At 42.2% G+C, this 26,873-nt stretch overlaps 1 long non-coding RNA gene across 1 annotated transcript in view; it reads left to right on the top strand.

The window, feature by feature from the left end:
- Positions 1-220: 220 nt before the first annotated feature.
- LOC148109434 (uncharacterized) overlaps positions 221-26,873 on the top strand; it is a 140,704-nt gene continuing 114,051 nt past the window's right edge. The window contains exon 1 of the long non-coding RNA XR_015725631.1: positions 221-304. This is a non-coding gene — a long non-coding RNA (uncharacterized LOC148109434). The remainder of the gene's footprint in view (positions 305-26,873) is intronic.

Below are 26,873 nucleotides of genomic sequence, written 5' to 3'. Positions count from 1 at the left end.
GAGGGTCAATAGCTACAGCTGTTTCGGTTTTGCCAATTTTGCCCTCCAAATTAGACACGTGCCTTCCATTTACTTTAATAGGAGCCATATGTGTGCAGTTGATGGCGGTACTTATCGCTCAGGAAGCAAAGTGCTGAGTTCCTGCCACCCACCCACATCTGTGGCTTTATAAGCCACAGGCAAATGAAAAACAAACATGCTGCTGGCATAGTAGGAAGCCGTGGAGCTTTGACAAAACCAACCAGGAAGAAAAAGAGAATTGGGGTGTGGAGATTCTGTACGGGCTGCTTGAGAATCACAGAAGGTAAGATCCCAAATTCACTGTCCATGAGGCACTTTGCTAAGGTCTTTGGTTGAAACATTATGGAGGGTACTTCTGAGACTCCCCTCCCTGAAAACGAAGCACAACACTCGTGGTTAATAAAGATAGCTATCCATTCAGTTAGTGAACAAATGCTTGTGTGAGTTCCTGGAAGTTGGCTGCCAAAATATGATAACCCTTCCCATAGTACCAGGTTGGAGTTTTAAAGAAAAACTACAAGGACCGTCACATATATTCAGTGCAGCATTCTTTATGGTATCTCTAAATTGGATAGTAGTCTGTGGTCAGCAGTAGTGGGCTTGATAAATTATAAAACCTTTACGCAAAGAAATACCATTTGCCGAAGTTAGGATTAAGCCAGTAGGCATGGCTCTTGGCTTCTTCCCGAGACTGACTGCTAACTGAAAAAAGAAAAGCTGTAGAACATTATACATTTAGGCATTTATTCAAGAGACTATGGATTCTCCGGTGAAAAAAAAGGAAAAAAAAGTTGCCCTAAAAGCTTAGTAGGTTTGGGATCTATTTGTGCCAATTTTAGTGAAGACAAAGCTAGTCACCTTGCCGAGTCGATGCCAGAATTGAGATTCTGGTCAGTGGACCCTAGAGCTCTGCACATCCTTGCAGTGATTAGCTTCGTACTCCCCAGTTTGGCTTCTGTCTCAAGATAGCTCAGAAGTCCCATAGTATCCTTCCCTCGTCCTTAGGCTCTTTTCATTGGAGCTGCTGGTCTGCTCTTTTTAGGTAGGGAGTTCACAGGTTGGGGTGTTTAAAAGAAGTCTGAGGCAGAAAATTGTTGATTCATCCTCCTATCTTATCTCCCGCTCCACTTTTAGCCTCCATTCCAACTTAGTCTGGGCCAGAGAATTTAGTATCGCTAACCCCGCAAGTAAAAACATGAACAGAATCTCAAAACCCTTCAATGACTTGTATGATGAAAAGGTCTTTCTTAGCACAGTTCTGTTTTCTTCCCTCTGTTTCCAGATAGGCTAACATGCACAGAACTGTGTACAGAAACTTCTGTTTCTTTCTGGGGGGTGAAGGCTTCATGGAATAACCAATACACCCCCACATTCTAGAGTTTTCTGCAAACGGCCGCAGAATTTCGGCCTTGTTAGGCATGTTATCTATATCCCAGATGGAATAGATGATGGGTCAACCACCTAGTAACAAACCTTTCCAACTTCTTCGTAATAGTAGAGGTATCCTTACTGCCAGCTCCCACATCATGGCTCAGCCAATTCCACATTTATGGACTCTTAGAATATACTTAGACCCTATATCTAAGTACTGGTTTCTGTATTAAACCTAAATCTTCCAGTTTCAAGCAACAGAATTCAAAATATCTTCAAATAGTTTGTTTTCTACACGTGAAGCAGGGTAGCTTTTCTTGAAGCACAGCTGAATTTCATCAAAAGCTTAGTAGGTTTGGGATTAACCTCTCCGAGGCATGTTTCACACCCAGATTTTTATTTTCACCCCGGAGCTTTATACTCTTATCATTGGATTCATTCTCAAGACTTCCTATACTCACTTTAGGCAACTCTAGACTTCTATTTCTGAAACTGCTATCCCCAGAAGAAAACGTCTTTTGCCCGATAGCCTTAACAGTCCTGGCCTCTCCATTGCCTCCGACTGGCCTGGCTGCACGTGTGCTTGATCAAGGCCCCGCACCATGGGCTGCAGGTGATGGGCCAGGGCTGGTGCTTAGTCCCAGAGGCCGGTGTGGTCAGCTATACCCAAAACACTGTCAAGAAGCGGGTGATTTCCCAAGGAAAAGTGCTTTTATTACCGGAATAAGAAATTTCAGATTCTTGGCATGAAAAAGAAGATAACAATGACTAAATATTAGACCATAAGCTATTTACAGAAAGAGGAATTGATTAAAAAAAAAAAGTGGAAAATCCCAAGTAGTCTGAATATTTGAGAGGCGGTGTTTTTGAAAGAGGGAGGAGACATTAGAAGCATTTGCTGTATTGCTGTGTAAGATTTGGGGTGGGGGCAGTATTTTTAAGTATATTTTGCTGTTTTCTGCTATATAATTTTCTTTCTGCCACTTTTCAAGAAATGCAAGTAAAGATGCCTTTGTCAAGGCCTTTTGGACATATATTTGGATTTGGCCTGTTTGAATACAATATGCTAATTCTGATCTGGAGGGCCCGTAGCTCTTTGGGGGGTTACATACAACACTTAGACACAATTGCTGAGTCTTTAGGGAGAATGACTGCACTAAGGATAACCTTGAGTGCAGAACTTGCCTTCAAGCAACAGAGCATTTCTCTCCAGAGCTCCTTTTATTCTCAGAGTCTTCCAGATTTCCGACTCGCAGGTTTCCTTTTAACAAAGACTTAGGGTCATCTGTAGCGCTAACTAGTGCAATAACTGGCAACAGTGGGAGCAGACAGCCCTAAAGTTTCAGGAGGCACTGAAAGTAGTCATTCGGAAAATCATGTGGCTTTATTGTCCATGAAAATAATACAGAGCAAAAATGCTCTGGGCTGCACTTCAGGATCACGACGAAGCTTTAAAAAACGACCAGTGCCGGGAACTACCCCTAGTGATTTTCATGTAACTGGTCTGGGGCAGGCTTGGCTTGAGCACGAGCTACAAGCTCTCTAGGGGATTCTCACGTGCTGCCCGAGCTGGGAACCACTGCTGCCGAGTTGACGCCGTCAAGCATGCACGTGAAGGCCACGGGAACCGCAATTGCTGAGAACCCCTGTGTTTTCTCCACCCCCTTCTGTTGTTTAATGAGCTTAATATGGGAACGCGTAACTGGAATGCTGCTTTTACGATGAAGTAATGATAGCATCGAGCCAAGTAAGCTGTCTGGGCTGGTGTGAAGGATGGCAACCGGGAACCCAACAGCGTACTTCACGACCACGTTTCCATGTTGCATTTGTACTAGGTGGCCGAGCTGGGCCAGAGTTAAAGGCCAGCACGTAGATGTTAAAAACGTGTAGGAAAGGCTTCTGAGACCTGCAGAGTGAAGGGACTATTCCAGCAATGATTTTACAGCAAAGCTGTTTTGACTTTTCGTACTTGTAAAAGACAGAAGAGGACCCGGGTCAGTTAGCTCATACTTGGGATACATGGCAGTGCGAATTCCCATATAGGACAGTGGCCACGGACTCAGAAATTGTCGAATATTTTGAGTTAGACGCTTGGGTGTTTCACTTCTTTCCATCCCACCCACCCCTCCCAACCCGTTTGTTCCCCTTGTTGGTGACCTCCCACCTCCCAACCCCTAGGGCCTCCCACCCCTGGGGCCTCTCCACCCTGCCGGCGTCCTGGGGGTGGGGTGAGGGGTGGCTCACTCGGAGAAGCTGTGCTTGTTAGTCCTGAGGCGGAGGCCCCTTCCCGTAAATCAGATCTGGGAGCAAAGGTAATTTGCCTGCATCTGGCATCTTGCAGGAAGTAAATTCCCCCCGCCCCCACCCCACCTCACCCCGTGCTGATGAAAAGGAGCTGCCCGGCAAGGTTTTCTACATTGTTTCAAACAACAGCAACAAAAGAAGCCAGTGGGATTTATCATAATGCTGCATTGAAAAGGACCCTTCTGACGCTGTCTTCCTCCAGGAAGATATCATTTCCTCAGAATCATTTTGGTAGTTGTCTCCCCCCAGGGCCATTTCTTTTTTTCTTAAGATTTTATTTGGGATAGAGAGAGAGAGGCCACCCGCAAAAGCAGGGGGAGAGGCAGGCAGAGGGAGAAGCAGGCTCCCCGCTGAGCAAGGAGCCAGACACACGGCTCACTTCCAGCACCCTGGGATCATGACCTGAGCAGAAGGCAGATGCTCAACCGACTGAGCCACCCGGGCGTCCCCACAGGGCCGGTTCCGAAGGTGAGCAGCAGACTTTCCAAACTAAGGGAGGAAACAGTGCCGCCTCCCTTGTTCAGTAATGAAGAGGGTTGACCAGGGCTGCGTTTCTGCGCAGGAGTGAGGGCTGCGGGAGGCCTGCACGGAAACGGAGAGAGGAACCGGGCAGGAGGACCTCCCGGCTTTCAGGGTGGCCAAACCCCGTCTCCACTACGGGGAAACTCCTTGTAGATACAAAGAACGCCTTCCAGTCCCCTTTTCTGGTTCGTTGAAGTCTAAAGAGCGTTGACTTTCATGAGCTCTGTTTCAGGCTGTCCACTGGCGTGTGGGAAACCACCCTCAAATAGGGGCGAACGACCGCTGAGCATTCTCTCCCTAGGTCTGAGGGTTGGCTGGGGTTCGCCAGCTCGTTCTCACTTGGTCTCTTAGGGGACTGCAGTCCCACCACAGAAAGTAGCTTGCTGGGGATTTCTTTTTGGTAACAAGAGGCAACAAAAGTGAGTGAGGACATTCTAGGTAATTTTTGTAGATACTTCCTGCCTACTGTAATTCTCACCCAGAATTGCCATCGTTGGAGAGTCTGTTTTTCCCACCTCCACTGAGTGCCCTGCTGGTTCCACTTGTCTCCTGCCTTACTCATCTGAGTTTGGGTGAGGAAGCATGCATGGCTCCGTCCCTTTCTCTGTGCTCAGGAAAATCTAAGCCTGGTCCGCTTTTGGCCATGTGGTAGGCTTCAAGCTGGGTGCCCTGCCCGGGAAGCCTGAGGTTGCCCAGGGCTGCCTGTGGCTTGGGTGTAGCAAATGGTGTGTGTGCCCCACCTCTCCCCTCCGGCGTTCACCTCTACAGGCAGGAGGCTGCTGCTTCAAACCCCTGTATTTTCTGAGTGTTTTTTTTGGCCCGTGCCCAAGATAAGCTGGAAGTGCCCGAGAGTGGATGTCTCTAAAGGCCGTTCTCCAGCCAGGATGGCATGGGAGTTTGATGAGGAGATCTGCCACCTTCTCTCAGAGGTGTGCTCTCTGCTTTCTTCCAGAACTCCCCAGCTGGCTGGAGCTCAGGCAGTGACTGGCTCTAGAAAGCCTTCTGGCCAGCCAGCCTCACTCCCACACTCCCCTCCTTGGATTAAGTCCTGAGTAAACCACTTGTAGTCACACCCTCGTCTTGGGTCCTGCTTCTGGGTGAATCTATTCAGATTCGCCCAGAATCTGTTCAGGATACATTCCGAGGAACCCGGTGCACTCTCCCTCCTCAGCCACACTTCTCCCAGCTCGTGAGCGATAAAGCAGCCCTTTCTAGTCCCGTCCGCCTGACTGCCCTGTTCATCCGTTCAGAACTCAGGAGAGTGAACGTTTATTTTACTGAGGCTCCTTCTCAAATCCTCATAACTTTTATTTTCCTACCTCTCCTAGTTTCTGCACAATAGAAATTGGAAAGATGGAATTAAGGCCTTATAAATAAACATTAACTATATTTCGCTCCTAACCCATTCTGCTCTTGCCAAAGACATGAAGGAAAAAAGTATATACATTTTCCATTACGTTTACAGTGCTGTAGTCCCATGGTAAATTTAATCTCTTGAGAATTTGACAAAAATTGCTTTAGTTGACCGTCTTAAATAGTCTTGTGTCGTTTTTTTCTGTTGGATAACCACATTCAAATTTGTCTCTTTATTCTACATTTGCCCGGTGGTTTTCACCGGAAATATAAAACTTTGTCTTTTTTAAAGATTTATTTATTTTAGACAGCGTACGTGCAGGGGGAGGGGTACAGGGAAAGAATCTCGAACAATTCCTGCCGAGCACGGAGTCTGACATGGCTCAATCTTCGGACCCAGGAGATCATGACCTGAGCCGAAACCAAGAGTCAGACACTTAGCCGACTGAGCCACGCAGGTGCCCCAGTCAAAACCTTTTCCATAGCATCGGGCCCTTTTATTTTTATTTGCTCTTGGAGCTGCGTCAGAGATTTACAAATGGAGGGGCACCTGGGTGGCTGGGTTGGTTAAGCATCTGACTCTAGATCTCTGCTCAGGTCTTGATCTCAGGGTTGTGAGTTCAGGCCCTGCATTGTGCCCCATGCTAGGTGTGGAGCCTACTTAAAAAAAAGTTTACAAATGGGAATTGAATGCTAAGAAGTGAACCCAGTGTGCAAATATTGTGATCATTGTTTAGCCTCAATCTCCTCTATAAAATGGGCATGGAATTATTTTACCTATGTAATAGGATTGCTGTTAATAACAGATGTGGGTAGAAATTTTGTCTGGTAAGCAAAAAATGGTATAAATATATGGGTTTTTATTTCCTCAGGGATAATCTTGTTTTTGAGGAAAATGTGTCACTAATTTTCAAGAATATGGCTAATTAGAGAGTATAGGTGAGGCTCCCACAAGAACCCCTTAACCACTGAAGTAGAAATATATGAAATTCTAGGAGGTGCCGTCTATTTTAAACATAGTAAATTTAGGTCTCCTATGGGAGTGAGGGTGTTCATTGTTTTTACTTAATTCTTTGTGTCTAGAGGAAATTCCCTAAAGAGGCAGAACTTTTTCTAAAATTGCAGTAAGAATATGAAGCCAGGTTACTCACATGGGGAATGCGGAAATGCCTGCAAAATTCCCTGAAATTAATCAACAGCTGTGACTCCTAAATTACTGCCCACTTCACACGATGCTCGTGCTGAGCTCGGGTGGGAATGCATCTCACAGTCAAGTTTATTAAAAATAATTTTGCTCTTTGCTGCATATCCGACCAGTAGAAACCATTGTTTCTTCCTCCCAAATGTGTTGGTCAACTGAAACATTCCCTATGTGAGAAGAATTGGAAGCTGATTTATCATGTTAATGATCATTAACTTTTGATACTTTTTGAGTTTCTGTATTCCATATTCCCCTTAGTATTTTTTATGTTCAGCATGTCCAGAACGTTCTCTCCTCATGTAAATTGAGGCAAGTTATAAAAACAAAACACGCACAGAAAACCCCCAAGGAGTTGGTTGTATTTTCCAGCTTACACTGACACCTGGTGGCTTCTCAAGCTACGTGGGGAAAGAAAGCCGTTCTCGGTTGTGCTTTGGCTGGACAACTTCCTATCTTGTTACGTATGTGGATCTCAGAGAACGTTTGATTTCTCATTCAAACTGCATATCCCTTCCAGAGGCCCTTGCCATGAACATCCAGCTTCTGCACTGCATTTCCAGTGATGGGTTTTACTTCTTTGCTAAGGATTTTCATGATTAGAATTTGAATTTTTGCTGAGGTTAAATTTACTTCCTCTTTATATGGCTATTAGCCTTTATCTTCCCACGTCCCTTCCAGTAAAGGGAATCTCACTCTTGTTATTTGGGAGAAGAGTGGAGACCAGATGACTAGAAGATGTGTTGGACATTCTAGATTGTGTTGGAGCTGCCTGCCTAACTGCAGATTTTGTGTGTATTTAGGGAAAAGAGAAATAAATTCATGGTACACATTTTCCTTTGCCAATGTGGTCATAAAGAAACTGCCTTGGAAGGTGAAATCGAGCCATTGTGGAAGTGGCCTACTTTAGGCCTGTTGGCATTCTCGAGTACCAGTTAGTCACTCCTCTTCTTCTCTAAGTGCTAATAGATCCAAAACTTGTTTGGGGAAAACAAACTATTAGTTTTTAAATCAAGAACTAATAATTCTCATAGCTCAGCTCTCCCTGGTTGGAAATTAAGGCAAACTTCCTACTACCTCCCTGTAAATCCAGACCTTGCGCTGGCCTTGGAGAGGACTGAGTGTGCAGGACAGACTGTGAACTGCCTTGGCCAGCTCTGTGGAGGGTCTTGGGTGGCCTCACAGCCTGTGGGAAAGCAGGCGGAAGAGAAACATCCCCACAATGATTTTTGGCTACGTATGAGGTTCACAATTACTGCCTGTGTTTCCATTCCATTCCAGAAGTATGGAGCATTTGACACATAGGGCACAAATAGTGGCTAGACAAGAAGCTGCATGCTTTAATGACTCATTCAGACACAGCAGATTGGTGTTATTTTGCAGTGTTGGGGGCAATCAATGGAAAATTTGGTAACTAGGTACAATTCCTATATGTAAAAAGGACTGACCCAGTAGGTATTGTAAAAACAAATGCTGTTTGGAAATTCAAAGAGAATCCGAACAAAGTATGTGTGTGTGGGGGTGGATTGTGTATTTTCTATGGAAGCCCACAATAAGGACAAAAATTAGTGCCTCATCAAAAAAAAAAAAAAAAAATCCATATGCCCAGCAGCATGCTGGATGTTTGCAATGGGGAGGTCCTAAATTAATTTCCCCCTTAAAGTGTGTTTTAGGGTTCTCCAGAGAAACAGAATCAATAGGATGGGTGGGTGGATGGATGGATGGATGGATAGATAGAGAGATAGATAGATACGAAGAGACTTACTATAGGAATTGGCTCACATGGTTATGGAGGCTGACAAGTCTTCTGACCTGCTGTCTGCAAGCTGGAAAACCAGGAAAGCCAGTGGTGTAATTCAGTCCAAGTCTAAAGGCCTGAGCACCAGGGGAGCTGATGGCATAACCACTATTAGTCTGAGGCCAAAGGTCTGAGAACCCAAAGTGGTGGGGTGCTCATATAAGTCCCAGAGTCCAAAGGCCCCCAAACCAGGAGTTCTGGTGTCCAAGGGCAGGAGGAAGTGGATGTCTTAGCTCAGGAAGAGGGGGAATTCACTCTTCCTCTGCCTTTCTGTTCAGGCCAACAGATTGGGTGATGCCCAGTCACATTGGTGAGCGCAGATGTTCTTCACGGAGTCTACCGATTCAAATGCTAATTTCTTCTAGAAACACTCTCATGAATACACCCAGAAATAATGTTTTACCGGCCATTAGGTCGTCCCTTAGCCTGGTCAAGTTAAAACATAAAATTAATCATCACCAAGGGTCTTGATGCTTAACATATAATTTTTTCCTCTTTTCATGAGAAACAAATAGGATTAACAAACTGTGCTCATCGTTTATTTTTTTAAGGATTTATTTATTTGACGGGGTGGGGGAGGGGTGGAGGGAGAGGGAGAGAGCATTTCAAGCAGACTCCCCGCTGAACGTGGAGCTGGAAGAGCTGATCTTACAGTCCTGAGATCGTGACCTGTAACCAGGAGTCAGTCAGATGCTTAACCAAGGGAGCCACCTAAGCACCCCCTCATTGTCTATTCTTAAATAAGTCACTGTAAAATAATATGTATTTATGAAGGAAGAAGGCCTGTTGATCTTGTAAAATTTCTAAGCGATTATTTTATTTGTTCAAAATGTTGCCTGTTTAATGATTCTATGAGCGGTTAGAGACCCGCCCCTCGTGACACAAAAGAAGTAACAGTGTTGTGATTCAACAGCACAGTTTGAAGCCCAAGAGTTACAAAAAGGACACAGCACCTCCTCTCCTTCGGAGCTGCTACTTGGTCAAGGTGGTGAGGTTTGGCTGGGGAGAGTATGCAAGCCTGACGGGTCCGGGCTCAGGTGGGAACACAGGATGCTCAAAACCCGGACAGAGATGGTATCTTCTGGGTATTTCTTGGTGGCCCATTTTGTCAGGCATAAAGGGACAGTAAAACCCCTTTTCATGCCTAATTGTCCTAAATTTTCATCTCACTGTGATTTTAAAAATGCAAAGCAAGGTCCTGCCTGGAATGAGGAGGTGTCTCTGATTTTGTAAAGCTCCTAAGGTGTTTGGCACAGAACTGTGACCTCCTAAAACAATAGTGGAGAGAGACACTTGGAAAATACCTTGTTCCTGCAACAGCCCAATATCTGTTTTGTTGTTGTTGGGCTAATAGAGTACCTTGAAGGCAGTAACCATGTCTTATCCATCTTTGTGTGCTCAGCAGATGACACATCGGAAGGTACACTGTAAATAAGATAAATAGGCAGAAGTTGGGGCTCTGGGGGGAAAAGTAGGGGATGAGTCTAGAGGGATAAAATGACTATGGATAACTCACAATGTGTGGTTGACTTTTAAAAATTAAAATTATTCAGTTGAGTAAGTCTGAAGCTATAATATTCAAATCCAAAAGAGGCAAACAGATGGGTAACTATGGTTAATAAGACCTCTCCGTATGCGATTTATTAACTCTCCTAACTCAAACCTAGCGGTGGTTAACTATCTAGTAAACAGTTAACAATGGATCTTAGCAAATCGCTTTATCAGGTGTTCCTAGGAGCTTTGGGCCAGGGTTGGATCATTGAGAATTCCTGCCTGCATTCTTGGAGTGCCCCAAGTGCCAACGGTCTGTGGTTTTGATTAAAGATAGATCTATATGCCTTACATGCCAGACTTGCAGGCGGCAGCCTTGACTTTCTGCCATGAAATGTTAGCAGCCCTGGCTTTCATGCTTACGCACAAAGGATCATCCCACAGCTAGGAGGAAGCTTCGTGGCTGCCGGGGAGCAGGGGAGATATTTTTGTTAAAATAACTTAGGCCTTGAGTCCACTAATTGTTTAGGGAAGCATTAGCAAAAAAAAAAAAAAAAAAAAAGTATCCTAATTAAATCCTTGTAGGATCAGACCTATAAATACAGAGAGCAAAGGGTGGCCAGAGGGGAGAGGGGGGAAAAGTGAGGGGATGGGCAAAATGGGTGAAGGAAAGTGGGAGATAATAGGTTTCCAGGTAGCACTGAATAAGTCACAGGAATAAAAGACACAGCAGAGGGAATATAATCAGTGGTATTGTAATAGTTTACTTTGGTGATGAATGGTAGCTATTCTTGTGGTGAGCATAGCATAATATATAGAGAAGTTGAATCACTGTGTTGTACACCTGAAACTAATGTAACATTTCATGTCAACTATATTCAAATAAAAAAAATTAAACCTTTTTAGGGAGGCTATCAGTCTGGCTACTTTTAGCTTACAGTTTAAGAAGGAGGTTAGGGAAAAAAAGAGTCTTCTAGGAGAAGACTTTTGAGCCCTGGCTTCCTGGGGAAAAAGAGGAGGCAATTTCCTCAAGTTTATTAATGAAACTGTCCATAAGAGAACTTCTCATAGCTGTTTTGATATCTTATAGGACCCCCATTCAAGAGAGTGGTACAGAAACTTTAGAACTGTCAGATCAATCTTCCCTGTTGCTTTAAACTCTTGAGTGGCTCTTTAATGTTTCTAGAGTAATGTACAAACTCTTTAAAATGATGTTCAAAGCTTTTCAAAGTTTGGTTTCAGGTTCCCTTTCTGGTGATTTTGTGCAACTCTTCCCATTTTCTTGTTCTCCATCTGCAGCTCCATCTGTAGAGTTTCCCACCTCTCTACCTTCTTCTATGTTCCTTGACACCCTGTATTTTTTTATTGTACTACAATATATACAACATAAAACTTACTGTTTTAACCATTTTTAAGTGTAAAGTTCAGTGCATTAAATACGTTCCTTTGTTGTGCAACTGTCATCTCTGTCTAGTTCCGGAACTGTTTCATCATTGCAAAAAGAAACCAAGACCCATTAAATAGTCACTCCCCATTTCCCTACATGGACTCCTATAAAAAGTAGCCTGATGTGTCTGGCCTCTTTCACCCTGCATCATGTTTTCAGGGTTCCTCCATGTTGTAGCATGGGTCAGTACTTCGTTCCTTCCTGTAGTGAGACGATATTGCACCGATGGATTTACGGTATTTTGTTCACCCACTCATCCATTATGGACATCTGGGTCATTCCTACCTTATGGTTATTGTGAATAGAGCTGTTATGAATATTTGTATTCAAACTTTCTTTTGCATGCTCTTGTGCTTCACGCGCGTGCTCTCTCTCTTTCTCTCGCACAGGCACACCTGCCTCTAGAAGTGAAATTATGGGCTCATACAGTAATTCTATGTTCAGCTAATTGAGGAACCACCAAATGGTTTTCCACAGTGGCTGTACCATTTCACATTTCAACTAGCAGGGTAGGAGGGGTCCAGTTTCTTCTCACCCTCACCAACAGTTCTTTTCCATTTTTTTTTTTTTATTATGGCCACCCTCGTGGCTATGAAGTAGTGTCCCCTGTTTAGATTTGCATTTTCCTAACGATTAATGATGTTGAGCATCTTTTCATGTGCTTGTTGGTCACTTGTATATCTTCTTTGGAGAAATGTCTATTCAAGTCCTTTGACCATTTTAAATTGTCAGTTTGGAGCAATTTAAGAGCCCTTTCTATATTGTAGATATCAGACCCTTATCAGGTATGATTTACAAATATTATCTCCCATTCTGTGGTTTGACTTTGCTTTCTGTTATTTTCTTTGCATAAATGTTTCCAATTTTGTTGAAGTCCAATTTATCTATTTTTGCCTTTGTTCCTTCTGCTTTGAGTGTTGTTGGATTTTGCAGCATTTTCTTAAATACATCATGAAGATTTCCTCTGTTTTCTTCTAAGAATTTTATAGTTTCAATTCTTACTTAGGTCTTTGGTCCATTTTTGAGTTGATTTTTTTGGATATGATGTAACGTAAGGGTCCATTTTATTCTTCTGAATGTGGATATCAAGTTTTCTCAGCACCATTTGTTGAAGAGATGACCCTACAGTTTTGACAATTCCCTGGAATGTGTTCTTTTTTTTTTTTTTTTTTTAATCTTTAAGTAAAACATGGTTTTGCCTGATGATACTGCTTTTCTGGCCAACCTTTCAAATAGAGGCTTTACCCCACCCCCACCTCTCCTTCTCCTTGATCCTAGAAATGTCTGTACACATTCAGTTCCCGTTTTCTGCTTCTTCCTCACTGCTTCCCCACTAATCCTTGTTGGTGCCTTTCTTTGAACCACAGTGCTATCCATGTATTGCCACCTTCTCCCCGACTTCATTGTTATTGTCCACTCATTCCATGTTATTCGATAACCTCAACACTTAGAAAAGCCTTTGTCTACAACTGAATCGCTGTTGTCATCCTTGTGGACTTTAAACATTGTATCGATGAAGGGCCTTTTCCTTCCTTTCGCAGTGCCAGGATATTGGTTTTTCTCTTTTCCTAGCCATCATTCACTAGTGAGGTCATGATTTAGACTCTATCACCCTCAGAAAATACTTTTTTTTTTTTAATGTTTTTTTATTACATTATGTTAGTCACCATACAGTACATCCCTGGTTTCTGATGCAAGGTTTGATGATTCATTAGTTGCGTATAACACCCAGTGCACCATGCAATACGTGCCCTCCTTACTACCCATCACCAGTCTATCCCATTCCCCCACCCCCTCCCCTCTGAAGCCCTCAGTTTGTTTCTCAGAGTCCATAGTCTCCCATGCTTCACTCCCCCTTCTGATTACCCCCTCTTTCTTTATCCCTTTCTTCCCCTACCGATCTTCCTAGTTCTTATGTTCCATAGATGAGAGAAATCATATGATAGTTGTCTTTCTCTGCTTGACTTATTTCACTTAGCATTATCTCCTCCAGTGCCGTCCATGTTGCAGCAAATGTTGAGAACTCGTTCTTTCTGATAGCTGAGTAATATTCCATTGTATATATGGACCACAGCTTCTTAATCCAGTCATCTGTTGAAGGGCATCTCAGTTCCTTCCACAATTTAGCTATTGTGGACAATGCTGCTATGAACATTGGGGTGCATATGGCCCTTCTCTTCACTACGTCTGTATCTTTGGGGTAAATACCCAGTATTGCAATGGCTGGGTCATAGGGTAGCTCAATTTTTAACTTTTTAAGGGAGCTCCACACTGTTTTCCAGAGTGGCTGTACCAACTTGCATTCCCACCAACAATGTAGGAGGGATCCCCTTTCTTCACATCCTCTCCAGCAATTGCTGTTTCCTATCTTGTTGATTTTTGCCATTCTAACTGGCGTAAGGTGGTATCTTAGTGTGGTTTTGATTTGAATTTCCCTGATGGCTAATGATTTTGAACATTTTTTCATGGGTCTGTTAGCCATTTTTATGTCCTCATTGGAAAAGTGTCTGTTCATATCTTCTGCCCATTTTATGATTTATTTGTTTCTCGCGTATTGAGTTTGAGAAGTTCTTTGTAGATCTTGGATACCAGTCTTTTATCTGTAGCATCATTTGCAAATATATTCTCCCATTCCGTGGGCTGCCTCTTAGTTTTTTTGTTTCCTTGGCTGTGCAGAAGCTTTTTATTTTGATGAAGTCGCACGTGTTCATTTTATCTTTTGTTTCTCTCGCCTTTGGAGATGTGTCATGAAAAAGGTTGCTTTTTCATGATGTCGTAGAGGTTGCTGCCTATGTTCTCCTCTAGGATTTTGATGGATTCCTGTCTCACATCGAGGTCTTTCATCCATTTGGAGTTTATTTTTGTGTATGGTGTGAGAGAGTGGTCAAGTTTCATTCTTTTGCATGTAGCTGTCCAATTTTCCCAGCACCATTTATTGAAGAGACTGTCTTTTTTCCACCGGATGTTTTTTCCTGCTTTATCAAAGATTAGTTGCCCAAAGAGCCGAGGGTCCATTTCTGGGTTCTCTATTCTGTTCCATTGGTCTATGTGTCTGTTTTTGTGCCAGTACCATGCTGTCTTTGTGATCACAGCTTTGTAGTACAGCTCGAAATCCGGCATTGTGATGCTCCCAGCTTTGTTTTTCCTTTTCAACAGTTCCTTGGAGATTCGGGGCCTTTTCTGGTTCCATACAAATTTAAGGACTATTTGTTCCAGTTCCTTGAAAAATGTCATCGGTATTTTGATTGGGATAGCATTGAAAGTGTAGATTGCTCTGGGTAGCATGGACATTTTAACTATGTTAATTCTTCCGATCCATGAGCATGGAATATTTTTCCATCTTTTTGTGTCTTCCTCAATGTCTTTCAAGAGTGATTTATAGTTTCTAGAATATAGGTCCTTTACATCTCTGGTTAATTCCAAGGTAACATATGGTTTTTGGTGCTATTGTAAATGGGATGGATTCCCTAATTTCTCTTTCTTCAGTCTTGTTATTCGTGTATAGAAATGCAACTGATTTCTGAGCATTGATTTTGTATCCCGCCACATTACTGAATTGCTCTATAACTTCTAATAGTTTGGGAGTGGATTCTTTCAGGTTTTCCATATAGAGTATCATGTCATCTGTGAAGAGAGACAGTTTGACTTCTTCTTTGCCGATTTGGATATCTTTGATCCCTTTTTGCTGTCTGATTGCTGTTACAAGGACTTCTAGTACTATGTTGAATAATAGTGGCGAGAGTGGGCATCCTTGTCGTGTTCCTGATCTTAAGGGAAAGGCTTCCAGCTTTTCCCCATTGAGAATAATATTTGCTGTAGGCTTTTCATAGATGGCTTTTATGAGCTTGAGAAATGAACCCTCTATTCCTACACTCTGAAGGGTTTTAATCAGGAAAGGATGCTGTATTTTGTCAAATGCTTTTTCTGCATCTATTGAGAGTCATATGATTTCTGAATTTTTGTTTCTGAATAAAATCTAAGACACTGATAGATTTGTGAATGTTGAACCACCCTTGCATCCCAGGGATGAATCCCACTTGGTCATGATGGATAATCCTTTTAATGTACAGTTGGATTCTATTTGCCAGGATCTTGTTGAGGATTTTGGCGTCCATATTCATTAGGGAAATCAGTCTGTGATTCTCCTTTTTGTTGGGGTCTTTGCCTGGTTTGGGGATCAAGGTAATATTGGCCTCATAGAATGAGTTTGGTAGCTTTCCTTCTGTTTCTGTTTTTTGAAATAGCTTTAGGAGAATAGGTATTATTTCTTCTTTGAATGTTTGTTAGAATTCTCCAGGAAAACCGTCCGGGCCTGGAGTTTTATTTTTTGGAGGATTGTTTATCACTGACTCAATCTCTTCATAATTAATTGGCCTGTTTAAAAAATCATTTTCTTTCTGTTTCAGTCTTGGTAGTTTATGGGTTTCCAGGAAGGCCTCCATCTCTTCCAGATTGCTTAATTTATTGGCATAGAGCTGTTGATAAAAGTTTCTAATAATCCTTGCAATTTCATTGTTGTTGGTTGTGACCTCTCCTTTTTCATTCATAATTTTATTAATTTGGGCCCTTTCTCTATTCTTTTGGATAAGTCTTGCCAGAGGTCTGTCAATTTTATTAATTTTCTCAACGAACCAGCTTCTAGTTCTGTTGATCTGCTCTACTGTACTCCTGGTTTCTAATTCGTTGATTTCTGCTCTAATCTTGATCAACTGCGCTCTCGTGCGTGGATTAGGCCTGTCCCTCTGTTGCTGTTCCAGCTTCTTGAGGTGAGAATATAAAAACTGCATTTTAGATTTTTCTATTCTTTTGAGTGAGGCTTGGATGGCTATGTATTTCCCCCTTGGGACTGCCTTTGCAGTATCCCATAGGTTTTGGACCATTGTGTTTTCATTCTCGTTGGTCTCCATAAATTGTTTAAATAGATTTCTGATTTCCTGGTTTATCGAGTTATTCCTGAGCAGGATGGTTCTTAGTCTCCAAGTGTTTGAGTTTCTTCCAAATTTTTCCTTGTGGTTGAGTTCCACTTTCAAAGCGTTGTGGTCTGAGAATATGCAGGGAATAATTTCAGTCTTTTGGTATCGGTTGAGACCTGTTTTGTGTCCCAGAACATGGTCTATTCTTGAGAATGTTCCATGGGCATTAGAATAGAATGAGTATTCTTTGGTTCTGGGGTGTAGTGTTCTATATATACCTATGAGGTCCAACTCGTCGAGTATGGCATTCAAAGCCTTTGATTCTTTGCTTAGTTTTTGCCAGGGTGTTCTGTCTATTTCTGATAGTGGGGTGTTGAGGTCCCCTACTATTAACGTATTTTTATCTATATGTCTCTTTATTCTGGTTAAGAGTGGGCTTGTGTATCTTGCTGCTCCCCTGTTGGGGGCATATATATTTATAATTGTCATATCCACTTGTTGGATACATCCTTTAATATAGTGCCCTTCTGCATCTCTAACTATAGTCTTTAGTTTAAAATCCAATCTATTTGATATGAGAATTGCTACCCCAGCTTTTTTTTGAGGTCCATTTGCATGAAAGATGGTACTCCATCCCTTTACTTTCAGTCTGACTGTATCTTTGGGTTCAAAAATCAGTCTCTTGTAGACAGCAAATGGATGGGTCATGTCTTTTTATCCAGTCTGCAGCCCTGTGGCGTTTTATGGGAGCAGTTAAGCCATTCACATTAAGACTGAGTACTGAGAGATATGATTTTAATGATGCCATGTTGCCTGTAAAGTCTTTGTATCAGTTGTGACTTTCTGTTCTGTATCACTCTTGGGGCCTTTTTACTTTTATAGAACCCCCCTTAATATCTCCTGTAGGGCTGGTTTCGTGGTTATGAAATTGGTTAATGACTGGAGATTCTGGAAGGTCTTTATTTCTCCATCAATTCTGAATGACAGCCTTGCTGGATAAAGGATCCTTGGCTTCATGTTTTTCTCTGAAAGAGCTTTAAAAATGCCCCCCTCCCAACCCTTTCTCTCATTCCAGGTCTGTGTAGACAGGTCTGATGTAATTCTGAGATCTTTGCCTTGGTACGTGAGAAATTTCTTTGCCCTGGCCACTTTCAATACTGTATCCTTGGATCTAATATTTGCGAATTGCAATATGACGTGATGTGACGTAGGTTTGTCATGGTTGAGCTTGGGAGGGGTCCTCTCTGCTTCTTGGACACGAATGTTTGTTTCCCTCTCTAGATTAGGGAAGTTTTCAGCTACAATTTGTTCAAATATCTCTTCTAGACCTTTGTTTTTCTCCACCCCCTCGGGGATGCCGATGATTCTGACATTGGATCGTTTCATTGAGTCCGTAATCTCCCCTCACCTATGTTCGTGGGCGTGGATTTTTTTAAGTCCAGCTTCTATTTTCGCTTTGTCTTCTAACCCATCCTGCAATTCGCTAATACGTTCCTCTGCCTCATTTATCCTGGCTGTCATAGCCTCTAGTTTTGACTGCATTTGGCTCATAGAATTTTTAATTTCTGCCAGATTTGCTCTCCTTTCCACCCTTAGAGATTCTATATTCTCATTAACATTTTCGTTAATACTTTTTTCAAGTCTACACATCATCTTGACCATTGTTACTCTGAATTCCATTTCTGATAATTTGGTTACATCCATATCCATTATTTCTGTGGCAGAGGCCACAGACTCATTGTCTTTTCTTTGCTGGGGGGGATTTCTCCTTCTCCTCATTCTGATGAGGAGAGGTTGCGGGGTTGTCCAGAGCCCAAATTATTGACCGGGACCCAGGCTGTGAGCCCTTGTTTTATAAGGACCTTAGGGTTGTGGGCTTCTTGTATTTTCAGCCTGCCTTCTGGGGGAGGGGCCTGCCACGCCGATACTCAGGCAACCCTGTTTGGATAGAGTCTCCGCGTCCCCTGCGAGGGGGGATGGGGATGGGCACTCCCTGAGCCGGTATTTCCAGGCTTTTGTTCTCTGGCGGCTTTCCCTGGCGGTTTGCTGTGCCTCTTCTGAGAGTCAGAGCAGCAGGGGCCGAATCCCAGCCTCTGTCACAGAACAGAGGGATTGCGGCCCGTTCTCCACTGATGTTCTGGCCACTTTAACTCCGTTACTGTTGGTGCTGCTCAACCCTGCAGCGTCCCGGGATGTGCGCCCCACACCCGGCGTCCCAGCCCTCACTTCCAGGGCCGGTGCGTCTCTGTCCTTTGTGTTTCTAACGCCACCAGCTGCCAGCCGCCCCGCGCGCTCCCGGATCTCCCGGTCTCAGTCTGGATCCAGTGAGCGCACCGGGATTCCGGTGATCCGCGAGATGCCTGGTGGCGCGCGCACCCGGCTCACGGTCTCAGTCTGCCGGTGCCAGTCCTCGAGTCCGCCTGCTCCCCCGTGCAAGTGGCTGCCGCTTCCCAGCGCCCGAATGCGGCGGCTCCCTCCCTCTTCCGTTTATCTTCCGATATCTGTGCGCGGTTTCACGGCTCCCCGCTTCGTACCTCAATACTCAGCGCTGGAGATGTTCATTTGTAGAGATCCAGATGCGTCTTCCTGCGTCTCAGGCTGGTTCCGTGGTTGTTTAGGCTGGTCTGGTACCTATCCAGCTCGACTCAGGGGACCGGCTGAAAAAGGGGTCCCCTACTCCTCCGCCATCTTAACTCCCTCCCTCAGAAAATACTTCTTTCATGGGGTTTAAAACTCTGAAGCTCCTTCTTAGCACACCTAGACTTCTGTCTCTTGCTCTCCATATTAGCTCCTAGCATTATATATGACCAGTGTGTCACTCCTGAATCTTCTAAAAACAATGTAAACATTTTGGTAAACTTTAATTTTAATATAATTTCAATCTTACAGAAAAGTTTGAAAATAGTACAAAGAACTATCTTCTCCATATTCAGATTCACCACTTATTTTCATTCAACATCTTGCCTTATTATTCCATTCCCTTCTTCTCTTTCTGAATCGTTAAAAAAATAAGTTGAAAAGTGCCCTTTTATTCCCAGAATATTTCAGAGTATATTCATTTACATAAATACAGTAAAATGATACAAATCTGGATATTTACAATTGAGTATTATTTTTTTACCTAATTTATATTTCTATATTCCAATTTCATCAATCTTCCAATGTCTTTTTCCCTCTCCCCAGCCCACCATTCAAGTCAGTATTACACATTACTTTGTTTTCCTATATTTTTAGTCCCCTTAAATCTAGGACATTTCTACAGTCATTTTTGTCTTTCCAGAACTTGATATTTTCTTTCTTTTCAAGATTTTTTATTTACTTATTTGACAGAGATAGACAGCCAGCGAGAGAGGGAACACAAGCAGGGGGAGTGGGAGAGGAAGAAGCAGGCTCATAGCGGAGGAGCCTGATGTGGGGCTCGATCCCATAACGCCGGGATCACGGCCTGAGCGGAAGGCAGACGCTTAACCGCTGTGCCACCCAGGCGCCCCAGAACTTGATATTTTCTAAGCAGATAGGCAAGGTAAACTCTAGAATGTCCTTTGAGCTGGGTATCTATGGTTTCCTTGCGATTGGGTTAACAAGCTCTGTCAGCAGGAATACTACACATGTTATGTCCTCAGTGGATCATATCAAATGTTTAATGGAGCATTGTCTTATTATTAGTGATATTAACTTTGATTACTATGTTAAGGTAGTGGTCACTAGCTCTTTCAACTGTACAGTTTCTATATTTCCCTTTGTTATAATACGTGGGAAGACTCTCAGATAATTATGTAAAATACCGTGTTTCTCATCACTCAACCACTAGTTTTATCATCCATTGATGATCCTTTCCTACGTCACGTGTTACATAGATGGTGAAAATGGTGATTCCCCACTCCCTCAATTCTATTCTTGCTTGTACATTTATTAGTTGTCATTCCACTGGAAGGTAAAGCTTTACTTTCTTCATTTATTTATTTATATTAGTGTGGAATCACGGATTTTTGTTCTATTCAAAGGATTATTATATATTACTATCACTGATTATTTTAATGCTCCCGTTTTCCAAGATTTAGCCAGTCAGTCTCTCCGTGCTGATTCTTGTGTCCCTTTGATGTGCCCTCATTATTCTTCGAACAATTCCTTACTTTCTAGCATAGGAAGATGTTCCAGGCCTATCTTCTACTTTCCCTGCTCCATGGTTTCCAAGAAACTCTTGATTTCTTTTTGTGAGGAAAGAATATGCTAGGTGTGTTCATTGCTCCCAGAGGGTCAATGCTGCTAAGTCTGCTCGGCAGGAAAGAGCTGTGAATATGTGTGTATCTTTATTTGTTTACCATATCTGTCTATCATCTATTGATCAAACACCATGCATTCACACTAATACTTTCAATTCCAGTCTAGACTTCTCCATTTCTGCATCTGTAATTTCTTTTTTCAACAGTGAGCAAATTGGCTCCTATTATTCTCAATATGTTGACCCATTTGCTCAATCCTGGAATATACACAAAATAGTTTCAGAATTGCTAATGCCTATCACTGTGAAAAGCAAACTATTAACTAGAGTTCAACATTTGTTGGTGGTGGTTTTTTTGTCTTTAGACTGAAGGAGGATTTTGAGTTTTATTAGGGCAATTAAATTTGAGATGCCTATTGCATATCTGAGTAGAGATGTAGAGTAGGCTTTCTGGATCCTAAGGCAGATGTCAGGAAAAGAGATAAAGATTCCGGAATCATCAAATTCAAAATTATGTTGAAGTAATTTAAAGCAAGAGCACTGAGGAAGCTCATTAGGGTAAAGGACGTTAGAGAAGAGAGCTGGGGAGAAGATCCAGCAAAGAAGGCTGAGAAGGATAGGCCAGTGAGAGGCATATTTAAAGAACATACTATTCTGGAGGCCAACTGAAAGGAGAGCATCCTCGGATGCACCAAATACTGCCAAGAGGTGTAAGAGTGAGGTTTGAGGATGTGTCCACTGTTAACATTGAAAAGTGAGGTTTCTATGGATGATTAGGATAGATGGTAACTTAGAACGCATTAAAACATAGCCAATGCCTTCCTAAGAATTGGAAGTGGGGAAGTGGGGACAGTGAGTACAGACCAAACCTTGAAAGAAATTTTGCTGAAATGTAACGCATACTAACAGCATGTACGTGAGCTGGTAAGAATGACCCCGTGGACACTAACAGGATGATGCAGCGGGGAGAGAGTTATTCGGAGCAAAATCTTCAAAGAGCTGGGATTATAAGGACCCATTGTACCCGTGGAGTGGTTGGACTTAGGAGCAGAAGGATTATCCTGACAACAAATGAAGAGAACTGAGGATTCTCACCTGGGTCTCTCTGACCACTGAGTCACTGTCCACATACTAGCATACTACATTCTCTCCAGCACTGCTGCAGGTTGACTTTCAGGACTAATTTTCTGTCATTTCCTCTCTTCCCAAGCACCTTATTCTCCAGTCACAAGTCCCTATGTCTGTGTGACATCCCTGCCTCCTTCTGAAAATAACTTACGACAACTCCTGCTGTAACAATAAGAATCCTAAAGAAAACATTTTCATGGTTTCTTTCCTACTTCTTTGTTCTAGCTAAGAGACCTGTTCCCCCCAGCTTTCACCCATGGGCTCTGGTTGCTGATGAGAGATGGAAATCTTTTTTTTTTTTTTTTTTTAAATACATTTCATTTATTCATTTGAGAGAGAGAGAGCATGAGCTGAGGGGAGGGTCAGAGGGAGATAGAGAAGCAGACTCCTGGCCCAGCAGGGAGCCCGAAGCCAGGCTTGATCCCAGGACCCTGAGATCATGACCTGAGCCAAAGGCAGATACTTAACTGACTGAGTCCCCCAGGCGCCCTGAGATGAAAATCTCCATAAAGCAGATCTTGGCCTCCATTCCTGAGGTCAGATTTGGTTGTGTTGACGAACCACCTCATTGTTCACCTCATATACCAAGGGAGAGTTGACAAAGACCAATTTAAAAATAAAGGATGGGTAGGGGAAGAAAGGGATAAAGAAAGGGGGGTAACCAGAAGGGGGAGTGAAGCATGGGAGACTATGGACTCTGAGAAACAAACTGTGGGCTTCAGAGGGGAGGGGGTTGGGGGAATGGGATAGGCTGGTGATGGGTAGTAAGGAGGGCACATATTGCATGGTGCACTGGGTGTTATACGCAACTAATGAATCATCGAACCTTGCATCAGAAACCAGGGATATACTGTATGGTGACTAACATAATGTAATAAAAAAACATAAATAAATAATAAATAAAAAAATAAAAAAATAAAGGACCTCAAAATCTTAAACTTGTGTGCAAAAACTAAGGGTCCTTCCTACTAGATCTAAAGAATGACAGGTGGAAATAAAGGTAGGACTTTGTGGGGATGTGATGTCCTGCCCCACCACCCTCAAGCACACCCTCTCCCACCCAGTGCCATAGGATTCAAGGCTCAGAGAGTGGGCTGTAACCTGCTTCTGGTTTGAGATCTTAGAGTATAGCCTCTCCTATTCTCCCCGCACCACTGAGTTCATGTGTGTTGGGGAGTTGAAAATGGAAACAATCTATTGGAGCCTCAGAGTTCAGAGACTGCCCTGTCCTTCATCCCCAAGCTGAGTTTTTCAGTGCTTCAGAGAATTTGAAGGGGACTGGAGTTTCTCTGGGCCTGACTGGCAAGAAAAATTGGCAAGAGGAAGTGTTCCCAGGCGTGTTGCCAGGTGACCATGACTAGTAGTAGGATGCAATGCGAGGGTACATAGTTTACCCCATAGATCATTGGGAAACTTGGAATTTCAATAGACCCCAAAAGCCAGAGAGGAGGGAAGAAGTGGAGTCCTTTACACAGCATGCTAAGGTCAGTGTTCACCTGTGGAGCAAAGAAATGAGACAGAGACTCACCAGCCAACACTAGAATCTCCCTGGTTTAGGACTATAGAGTCAACTCAAGAACTGAGTGAAAGAGAAAACCCAAAAGCATGTGAGGGAGTTATAACAAGACTGACTATAACAAGACTATAGCCATAGACCTGAACTGTCTGAGTATTTGGGCTGGACTGAGAATTGATCTAAAATTGGCTTGTTTTCCAGCAGCAGAAATGAGGCTATAGAGCTAGTCAATTCCAATTATAGAGAGGAAGGCTAAGTACTTGTGCATTCAAGCATGTACTTAAAATGCAGGTCCCATCAGGGTTATAATAATTTACACATTTATTAACTTTAAAATTAGAAATATATAAGCATCTGAAGAGGAAACCTGATCTGCATCTCTACATTGTTGGATTTTGTAAAATAGGGAATCTTCCTGGAAAAACAATAATTAAATCTAGTATAAAATGATGGATTAAATAGTCTGCTAGATTTTATATAAAAATCAATTACTGTTTGAATAGCAGGATATTTAAATGATCAAATCCCTGTTGATTAGTTAATTAAGTATTTTCTTTGGTATTTTCTGAACTTGGATTAATTCGTGCTTCAGTCAAGTTTACTTGATATTGTCTAAGTTAGAGATTGGTAAACTATGGCCTGTAGGCAAAATTGGGTCTGTTATCTGTTTTTGAAAATAAAGTGTTATTGGAATACAACCACACCCATTTGTTTATATATTGTCTATAGTCTCTGTTGTAACAGAGACCATTTGGCTTGCAAAGCCTAAAATAATTATTATCTGACTCTTTACAGCAAGTTTGCGAGGCCCTAAACTAAGGCTTAATCAAGGCAAGAGTATTTGTGGTCTTTACTAAGTTACTAAGTAGAGTCCATTTTTATTTCCCTCTGAGCATATTAAGGTCTTATTTCATTAAGGCATGGTGCTTTCCAAACATAATGCTTGGAACACTGCAAGGAAAGAATCATTAAAGATCTTGTCCTTTACAAAATGGGGCATCACATAGAACATTACTCCTAGGACTCAAGCTGACATTTATAGATGCATACATGCGGTATTCTTTAGCATGTCATAAAAACCTAAGTACTTGTTAGAGTAGCTGGAAACGAATAGCCGATGTTTTGTGAGAAGAGGTCAATTAAAAACTCTCCTGCATCACTTTCTCTTTTAATTCCACATACTGCCATTCTCAAGTTGCAAAATGGATCTTCTGCCCTTCAGAATTAGTGTGCATAGAGAGAGTTCAAAGTTAGACCAAGTGGACATCAGGGTGTACAGACAGGGAAAACCTCCCATGCCTTCCTGTGAAAGGACTCATTATCTTACAAAGATTAAGTGCATGTTGCAAATTCTACATCTAAGGCCTGATAGCCTATTGACTACCCTTTCTAACCTCGTATTCTTGAAAAGCCTCTCCTACTGCCGTTGGATCAATTCCTTCTTGTCTGCTTTCTGTGTAACTCCTATTTCCCACTTCAAATTATAGGCTGTACTATATAGGACTCCAAATACTCTTGTAAGAAATTGTGTGGATTGAACACTGGAGGTCCATCTCTGGGTATAGGCCCTGGAAGTCACAGTGTCTCAAATTGGACAGGATTGAAATAATTATCAATGTTTTAAAAATAAAACCCTGTATTCATCTTGGAAAAGACAATGTTTGAAGTAATAGAGAAAGGGAAAAAATGAAATTCATCCATAATGCTTCCCCACTTCCCACAGTTACTGATTTTATAATTTTTTGTGTACAAATCTTTTCATAATTTTTTCTATGGACACATCATTTGTATTATAATCTTACTATGAATATTTTTCCATATTAGAACAACTAGCACCCTTTGGTGAATGTTGTGTATCTGCCACAAATTTTATTTAAAGCATTTCTGTCTTACTTGACTCTTTAGTTGTTTCTAGGTGTTCACTATTATTAATAATGCTGTGAGAAATACACATGCCTGAGTACTTGATCAAATACTTCTTTTTTAAGATTTATTTATTTATTTATTTATTTATTTATTTATTTATTTATTTATTTGACAGAGATAGAGACAGCCAGTGAGAGAGGGAACACAAGCAGGGGGAGTGGGAGAGGAAGAAGCAGGCTCATAGCGGAACAGCCTGATGTGGGGCTCGATCCCGTAAGGCCGGGATTACGCCCTGAGCCAAAGGCAGACGCTTAACGACTGCGCCACCCAGGTGCCCCTTGATCAAATACTTTTTTAGGCTAAATTTTGAGTGGCAGAATTACAAGTTCAAAAGATCAGAACATTTTTGATTCTATGGGTGTGTAATTATTACTAGATTGGCCTCTAAAATGGTTGTACCATTTCACATTCTCTGTGGAGGAGTACAAGAGTGCCCTTTTCCCCAAACTTTCACCATTACCAGTTTACCTAATCTAGCGACTTCCAAAATTTTCTTGAATATGACCCAAGAGTAAGAAAAATATTTTATATTGAGACTTAGAACATACACACATTCATATACATATAATAAATATATAAACATATGTACTTAAAAAACTCAAAATAATACCCTCACTGTATGAAATACATTCAATTTTTTATCCTATTCCCTTTCATTTAAAAAACTGGCCGAGACCCACTAACTTAATGAATGGTAAATTAAGCTGGACGAAATGGAAGAAATGGTGAAGTTTTGGGGTGAAAGGAATAGGACCTAAAAATCTTTCTTACCAGCCAGAGCAAGTCTGTAACAAGATGAAATTTGACAGATACTGGGAGGGTCCTCAATCACCATCAACACCACCACCACCTGTGTCCAGAGTTCATTCCCTGTCATGCTCATCCTGCCCTCACTTACTGAAAATCTTTTGAACTTAAGATTTGAGCTCTCAGTTCACCATCAAATTTGATTTATTCCCTTCAATATACTCCCTGGCCTCTTCAACTCTATAATGATGGTGACCCAGAAGTCAAGCATCATTCCTCAATCCTCTCACTTTGCAACGCTCACCTTCAGATTAAGTTCAGTAGCCCCTCTTTGTCCTTATAATTATCTGGAACCATTTTTCTCAAATTGTCATTCTGCTTCTGACCATGCCATCCATCCTTCTGCCCTGTCCCTTCCCTGTATGTGTTAATAAACTTCATAAAATCTTCTCTCTTGGCTCCCTCTTTCCTTAGAATGACTTAAAGACACTCCTCCAACCCGAAATCAAATGGACTTGTGTTTGGCCTATTGTACGTGTTTGGGCATTTCTGAATTTTAGGAAAGGTCCTAGGCTACTCCTTTCCTTAATGCTACCATTCCCTTGGAGACCTTCTTTAAAATGGACTTTACTGGCTAAATGGCAGAGTCTCCAAAACACAACTTCTTTCTTGGTCCTCAGAATGTATTTTGTACCACCTGCAGAATTCAGGGATATTGCCCATTAGTTTTCCACTCAGTAATAGCTGGTGGTTTTCAAACTGTGGTCTGGAGGTTGAGGACTTTCATAAAGACCTTTATGCATCCCCTTGGGAGGGAGGGAGCCAGAAGGACAAGTTAGGAACGGGTGTGCTCAATGAAGCTGTCACATTGTTAATATTTTTATATGCCAGGCTTTCTTGTAAAATCTACTTTTTA

This window comes from Ursus americanus, chromosome 9, assembly GCF_024610735.1.
Source record: "Ursus americanus isolate L20-20 chromosome 9, mUrsAme1.1.p, whole genome shotgun sequence".
NCBI classification, from domain to species: Eukaryota; Metazoa; Chordata; class Mammalia; order Carnivora; family Ursidae; genus Ursus; species Ursus americanus.
The sequence above is the reverse complement of the archived record's forward strand: the minus strand, read 5'-3'. Positions and strand labels throughout refer to the sequence as shown.